Consider the following 8,327-nt stretch of genomic DNA (forward strand, 5'->3'; position numbering starts at 1 on the left):
ATTGATATCTAGTCTCATAGCGCTGTGGTCAGAAAAGATACTTGATATGATTTCAATTTTCTTAAATTTACCAAGGCTTGATTTGTGACCCAAGATATGATCTATCCTGGAGAATGTTCCATGAGCACTTGAGAAGAATGTGTATTCTGTTGTTTTTGGATGGAATGTCCTATAAATATCAATTAAGTGCACCTTGTTTAATGTATCATTTAAAACTTGTTTCCTTATTTTCATTTTCCATGATCTGTCCATTGGTGAAAGTGGGGTGTTAAAGTCCCCTACTATGAATGTGTTACTGTCGATTTCCCCTTTTATGGCTGTTAGTATTTGCCTTACGTATTGAGGTGCTATGTTGGGTGCATAAATATTTACAATTGTTATATCTTCTTCTTGCATTGATGCCTTGATCATTATGTAGTGTCCTTCTTTGTCTCTGCTTTAAAGTCTATTTTGTCTGATATGAGAATTGCTACTCCAGCTTTCTTTTGATTTACATTTGCATGGAATATCTTTTTCCAACCCTTCACTTTCAGTCTGTATGTGTCCATAGGTCTGAAGTGGGTCTCTTGTAGACAGCATATATACTGGTTTTTTTTTTTTTTGTATCCATTCAGCCAGTGTATGTCTTTTGGTTGGAGCATTTAATCCATTTACATTTAAGGTAATTATCGATATGTATTTTCCTATTACCATTTTCTTAACTGTTTTGGGTTTGTTATTGTAGGTCTTTTCCTTCTCTTGTGTTTCCTGCCTAGAGAAGTTCCTTTAGCATTTGTTGTAAAGCTGGTTTGGTGGTGCTGAATTCTCTTAGCTTTTGCTTTTCTATAAAGGTTTTAATTTCTCCGTGAAATCTGAATGAGATCCTTGCTGGGTAATCTTGGTTGTAGGTTTTTCCCCTTCATCACTTTAAATATGTCCTGCCACTCCCTTCCAGCTTGCAGAGTTTCTGCTGAAAGATCAGCTGTTAACCTTATGGCGATTCCCTTGTGTGTTGTCATTTTTCCCTTGTTGTTTTTAATATTTTTTCTTTGTTCTTTTTTTTTTTTTTTTGCGGTACGCGGGCCTCTCACTGCTGTGGCCTCTCCCGTTGCGGAGCACAGGCTCCGGACGCGCAGGCCCAGTGGCCATGGCTCACGGGCCCAGCTGCTCCGCGGCATGTGGGATTCTCCCAGACCGGGGCACGAACCCACGTCCCCTGCATCGGCAGGCGGACTCTCAACCACTGTGCCAGCAGGGAAGCCGTGGTTTTTTTTTTTAATAAAAATTTCTTCCACTTCTGCATCTAACCATTTTCTAATTTTTTCGTATATTATATATATATTATATATATAAACTAATATATAATATATATATAATATATATATTATATATATATAAACTAATCTACTAGTTTTTCAGTTGATCCTCTGGAAAGTTCTGGATATCAAATTGTAAAAGTTAAAAAATATAATAATTTTATCTCTTCCTAATAGCTATAATGCTTATTTCTGTTTCATATTTTATTGCTTGACTGGAACCTTCAAAACAGTATTAAGTTTTAATGGTGGCTGGAGGCATCTTTGCTTTTTTCCAGGAATGGGAATGCCTCTAATGTTTCATCATTAAGTGTTATGCCAGTTCAAGATAAATAGAAATATAATTTTTTAATAAGAAAAATTGAATTTTATCAAAACTTTTTAGAATTTACTGAGATGAGTTTTAAAAAACTATTTGATCTAGTAATACATTACTTAATAGCCAAAGAGTTTTAAACTAGAAGCCAGCCTATAAATGAAGACTCAAAGGGAGCTGAAAGGAGAGGTCTGGGATGGAGATGTAAATCTGTATGTTGTCAGTATACAGATGGCATTTCATACCATATGAACAGAGGGGATCTCCTAAGTAGTGGGTGCATGTATCAAAGAAAAGTCAGAGGACTTAGCCCTGAGGCACTCCAAGTTTTTAGAACTCATGAAGATGAAGAGAAGTGAGGAGTGGCCAGTAGGTATGAAAAAAAACAAGACAGCATGGTGTCCCAGAAGCCAAGTGAGCAACGGGTTTCAATGATGAAGGTGATCAGTTCTGGCAGTGCTGCTAATGTCAAGATGAGTACTGAGAGATGACACTGGATTTTGCAAATTGAAATTCACTGGTGACCTTGATAAGAGCAGTTTCAGTTGATCAGAGGAGAAACTTGTGATTAGAGTGAGTCCAAGAGAGAATAAGACAATCGTGTTTGTGCTGGGCAAATCCAGCCCATTTCTATGCCTAGATGAGCAATGTCCCAGAGCCTCAGTAAATCAAGGCTCTCTTCTCCAGATGAAAAAACTTCAGAAGCAAACTTAAGAAACTTAAGTGGAAAGAAATAGAGGCTGAGTTTGGGATCTGATGGCAAAATACCTGGATCCCAATTCCAGATCTATCCCTCCCCACCTCTATAGCCTTGAGAAAGACATTTAGAATTCCTGAATCTCAGTTTTTCATCTATAAAATGAGGTGATACTGTTTTCAAAGGGTAGTGGTGAGGTTTCAATTTTTTGAAATGCACTTAAACCCCTACACCAATACTGACTCTTCTCACTTTTTTAAGTCTCCCGGACATTTTCTTTCCTGTTCTTTGTCTTGTGGCCAAGCTTTAAGATGGTGAAATTCAGATTTACTTAACACATAAACCACTCTTTTTGAATATAGTTTCCTACGAATCCTAAAGGGCTTCAAAAGGCCACTATGCAAATGTGAAGCCCTTTGAAGTTTGTTCTGCTTGCTGCTTTGCCTAAAAATTAATCCTGTTACAAAACAGGTAGATTAAATACGAATAAACAGGTAAGAGTGCAAATAAAAAAAATGATTGTATTGAAATGTTTTGCTGTACACAGAGCAGTGAAAGGTGAAAGGGGATAATGGTAGAAGGGGAAATACGGGGCCAAAGAAGGGTTGCTATCTGTTTTTTAGATAAAATAAACTGGGCATGTTTGTGTGCTGTTGGGGATAATTCAGTGGAGCAGGGAAGATGGTGCAGAAAAGAGAGAGGACAATCAATAGCTGGAATGATATCCTGGAGGAGGTGAGAGTAATGGCATCTGTTGTACAAGTGGAGGGATTGACATTAAGTAAGAGTAACAAAGAACATGCAGAGGAACAAGAGGGAAGTAAGAGGATGTGCAAAGATGCACGTATGTAGGTGGGTAGCTTTCTTGGTAGAAACGTGGAAATCCTCTTCTGATTGCTTCTTGGTTCTCCTTGAAAGAGGAAGGTAAGCTCATTCGCTGAGAGTGAGAATGGAGAGAGGGGTAGCGAGATTTAAGTAGAGAGTGGAAAGTGTGAAAGAATTACCTAAACAGATGTATCCATGGTTATCACTTGTGCATTTATTTCTTTTATAATGTTAAACAATAATAAATTTATTTTAAAAACTCCTTTAATATTACCCCATTGCCTTCAGGATAAATACAAGCTCATCAGCATCATATTAAAGACTATTCTTTGTCTTCTTCATAAACTTTTATCTCATCTCCTGTCACATTCTCGTTACAATCTATGTTCCACCCTTATCAGTTACTTAAGAGTCCTCCTCAAGAGGCATTATGTTTAATACTCCCTGTGGCAGACTATTTGCCAAAGATGACTGCAAGAATCCATCCTATTCCACATGTTCTTCTGCATTGTGACCTTGACAAGTAGATTTTCTCCATTCCTTCAAATCTGTGACTGTTTTGACCAATAGAATATAATGGAAATGACGCTGCCAGTTCTGGGAGTAGCCCTTAACTGGACTGGCAGTTTCTGTCACGGTGCCTTTTGGAATGCTTGCTCTTGGGATACAGCCTCTTGGAACCCAAGCACCATGCTGTGAGAAGCAAAAGCTACAAAGCCATGTGTAGGTACTTCTGATGGGTGGTCCCAGCTGGGCTCCCAGCCAACACCCAGGATGAGTTACCAGCCATGTTGGTGAGTCATCTTGAAATGTCCAGCCCAGTTGAACCTTCAGATGACTGAGTGCCAGACTACATCTGACTGCAATCACATGAGAGACCCCAGTTAACAACTTCCCAGATGAACTCAGTCAATCCACAGACTTGTGAGAGACATGTTATTTAGAACCCTAAACGATAGGCTGGTTGGCTATGCAGCAGTAGATAAGCAGAACTACTGAGTGCCGATGTGGGGAGACTGCTGCTGTGTGCAGCAGTTGTCATGGTAGTAGTGGTGGTGGTAGACAGGTGATTTAGGCTAAAATCATGGCTCTGCCACCCCCGGCTCTGTGATCTTAGCAAGTTACTTAAATTCATGAACTTCATTTTTCCATAAATGGGAATAATAATAACCACCTCACCTGACACAGTTCCTGGAGTTAGTTGATTTTGAAGACGGGATAAAGGTTTCTGCTCTTCACCTTAGGTTTTAGCTTGGCCCACTGAGGAAAAACTTTCTCGCCTACCATTTTACCTTATCTCTTTATACCCATATTCCAGCTCCTCCCCGTGAGAAGAGCTGTTGATGATATGACTTGCTGGGCTTACATTTTACTTGTGGGCATAGTTACTGCATTGTGTGTTTACCTATGAGCATGACGTGTTTCGTCTGTAGTTAGATGGATGAGGAAATTCCAGCCAGCCTTGCCAATGCAACTACTTGGTAAGTGTTCTCACAGTCTACCTCCACAGAACCAGTTTATTAAGGATATAGACATGGAGATGTAGGAAGCTACTTCGGCCTTGGGACAAAGCAGTGTTCTCCAAGCAAGCTTTAACATAGCATTGGGTATTATGAAAAGTAGCATTATATTTGTCATATGGCTACTAATCCATTTTGTTCATGGCTTCCCCAATAGAAGAAAAGTATGAATGGGTTTAAGAAGCAAAGCCCACCCCCATAACCCTAATAAACTCCTACTGTTCTTTAGTAGTCAGTTCAACACTGCCTCCTCTGCCCTCATGCAAGGTGTGATGGGTTCCCCTTACCTGAGTTGCCATTTCTCCTCATGCAGAACTTATATTACTTCTGCTCATATTTTAGTTTGACACTTCCTCCCAATAGTCAGTGAAACTCTTTAGAAAAGGGAAAAGAAAGGTCTTCCATTCAAAGTGTTGACATATGACAGGATCTCAGTCAATATTTGTGTAACAAATTAACATCTTACAGACATTATAAATTTTAAGGATATATGAGTATGTTCCTGTGTGTAGGTGTGTGTGATGAGTGTGTGTGCAACACTCGCCTGCCCCTCCCCCATTCTTTCAACACAAACAAATAGCCAAAACCTAGATAAGGATTTTAAGGTTATATCCCAAATCTAGCAGTTAAGATATAAAGGTTATTACTTGAGTTATATAGAAAACGTGTGATATTTTATTACTAAGGAAATAATGTATTTATCTCACATAACAAAGGTTTTGCTAATTGAAGAATGAACATTTTGAACTCGTAAGTAGACAAATAATTATAAAGTAACAGGTTTGACACTCTGAAATATGTTTTTAAAGCCTCTATATTAAATTACTATTAATGCTGCCAAAAAGCAATATGGAAATCTTGACACTATTATTCCAAATATGTAATTTAATGTACTATAGGTATCTTGGTAAAATGAACAATAGCTATACAGGAGTCATAAATAAAAATATTTACTTATATACCTTCATCGTCAGTATTGAGTTTGGCTTCCAGTTCCGCTATCTTGTGTCTTATTTCAAGCACTGAGAGTTGTACTATATCCCTATTATTAAACACATTGTGTTAATTATGATTTAATTAAAAATAACATGAGAAAAATAATACACAGTAACCTACCACTACTTCAGGAACAACCTATTATGAAACATCACTTATTGAAGGCCTGGTTGAGAATTAGTAAGCAGGCAAATGCAGGCTTCCGATTACCTGGGTCCAGAAGGACAATAAAATGCACTAAAGCTCAAAGCTCCCCATGTAACCACTTAAAACCCTTTATTCTTAAAGTTGGCCTCAAGAAGTCTGACAATTTTGGTTACCTGGTTTCTCAAAGTCCAGCAAAGGAGCTGCAAATTACTATAGAAAGGAACAGCTAGGGCAACAGGTAACAACTGACAACCTGAAATAAAAAGGAAAAAAAAGAAACACTAATAAAAAAAAATACACACACACACACATAGCATTCCAGAGATTATCTATTTAGGACATCAGCAAGTGGCATAGTAGTTATCAAAATACGATGACAGAATCATTTATATTTCTGAATGCCTATTATGTTAAAGGCATTGTGCTAAGTGCTGAAGATACCACGGTAAGTGAACAGAACAGCAACTGCAGCAGCTAACTTCCACTGAATGTTTATTACAAGCCAACGCTAAGTGCTTTACATACATTTCATTCAGTCCTGGTACCAACCACATGATGTGTGAGATATGGATTTCTACGCCAGTCTTAGACTTGAGAAAACTGAGGCTTCAGAGGTTCATTAACTTGCCCAGGATCATGTACTTGCTGAGTAAGTGATGAGCTGGGATTTGAATTTGTGCAGGATTCCTCTAAAGGACTGGCTCCTCCACTCTACTGCTTCAGGAAATACAGAACCTGTCCTCAGAGTGCTTACAGCTTAGTACCAGACCAAGAAATAACTGAGCAATTAAAAGAGTGTGGTTGGAGCTACGACAGAGGAAAGCACAGGAAGCTACAGGGACACCCAGGAGACTCTAGCCCTCCTGTGGCCTGTGGGTGGGGGTGGGGGCAGTGTATCTAAAAAGATAATTAAAATGTTCCAAAGACTTAGTAACAAGTACTGATATTAAGTACTTTAAGAAGTATATATAGTAGGGGTTTCATTTTTACCAGTGTCACCAATTCTTAAGCTCTTCTAAAGGGATGAAAGAGAAGCATAACTAAACGAAACCTTTGGAATTTGAAACGGAAACCCTGAGCTTAGTGGAACATCACAAGCAAACACGTTTCAGCATTATAGTCTGTGCACACAGTACACTCCACCGGACTCGCTCCTGAAGGCAGAACCTCAAAACCTGCCTATTTATAATACCAAACGCAAGAGCTAAATGAATCTCTCCTAGAAAACACTGTTTTCAGATGTCACCAGTTCTGCCCGGGGATTAATGACACTGCAGGAGTCACCTCGGCCTCAGGGGCTTCGGCTTTCAGCCGCGGGGCTCCCACAGGCGCAGGCCCTCGGCGTGGCGGCGCCGACGTGAACCCCACACCCGGCGGGGCGCGCGCCGCCCTCCGACTCACTTCAGGTGCCTTTTTCCAGTAACTCCACTTTAAGGCGGTCGGTGCTCAGACCGTCGAAGGTGTCGCCTCTTCCTTCCTCCACCGTGTCAGATCAGAGGCCACCCACGCCCTTCCCTCACACGGCTTAGAACACGAGACCTGAGGGGACCACCAGCAGCCGGGAGGGGGTAGGCACCGTCAACCATAGTCGGGGCTAACTGCCTTACACGGTCGCGGCCTGGCGCCTTCCGGTGACGCCACAGGGCGGCGCCCGGGGGCGGGGCCAGGCTGGGCCGCCCAGGGCCGCTCACACAGGAAGAGGGCTCTGTGCTGGGAAGTTTGGAATTGAATTAACTAGAAAGTAATGTAGTATCACGTTACACAGACAGACTAATGTCCAAAAGAACCAGCCAAATTTGTGGGCAAGAGATGATGTGAAGCATTTTAAGGAATAAGTTCAATTAATAGCAATCGAGGGTACAGAGTGATGTATAAGAGATGCTAAGTATGTTCACTGCTTTCAAAGAACCTACGGTTTAACTGAAAAGTGAAGATCTCTTGTCAGTATGTCAGTAGTCACGTGGTATGGCAAATTTGTACTCCCAACTTTTGTGCCCAGCCTGAGGCAAGCTGTGGGGAGCAAGGTGCTGGTCTCCCCTTAGACACTCACCGGTGTCTATTCTGTCTTGGTGGCTCCCTTCCTTCGTCCTCAGCCAGCGTTCCTAATTCTCTGACTGGGGAGGTGGGGATGAGAGGGACCTGCATGGCAGAGAGATAGTCATGCATTTCATATTCTCCCAAATCTTTCTGGCTCACACCTAAACCATAGCTTCTGAAATATCAAAAGCTAAGAACTGATGGTTTTGTTCTCTCGTTTCTCTGTAGAACCCCTGCTCCTTTGGGTCAGGAGGGTCAGGAATCCTCTCCACCTCTAATGCTGCTTCCAGGATCTCTACTCTTACGTCCTCCTGTAAAAACTCACTCCTTATGCCATCTGGGTGTGACACCATCTACTTCTCCTTGCTTCACCCAGAGACTTAATAGTCACAACCTGTCTACTGACTTGGACAAAAAAAGTAGTTTTTCCACCATAGGTCTTGTCTACAACCTCGCCCTTCAGTTTGCACCTCTCATCACTTTATTTCCACTCC

The sequence above is a fragment of the Mesoplodon mirus genome (genome assembly GCF_964341445.2).
Source record: "Mesoplodon mirus genome assembly, chromosome: 17".
NCBI lineage: Eukaryota > Metazoa > Chordata > Mammalia > Artiodactyla > Ziphiidae > Mesoplodon > Mesoplodon mirus.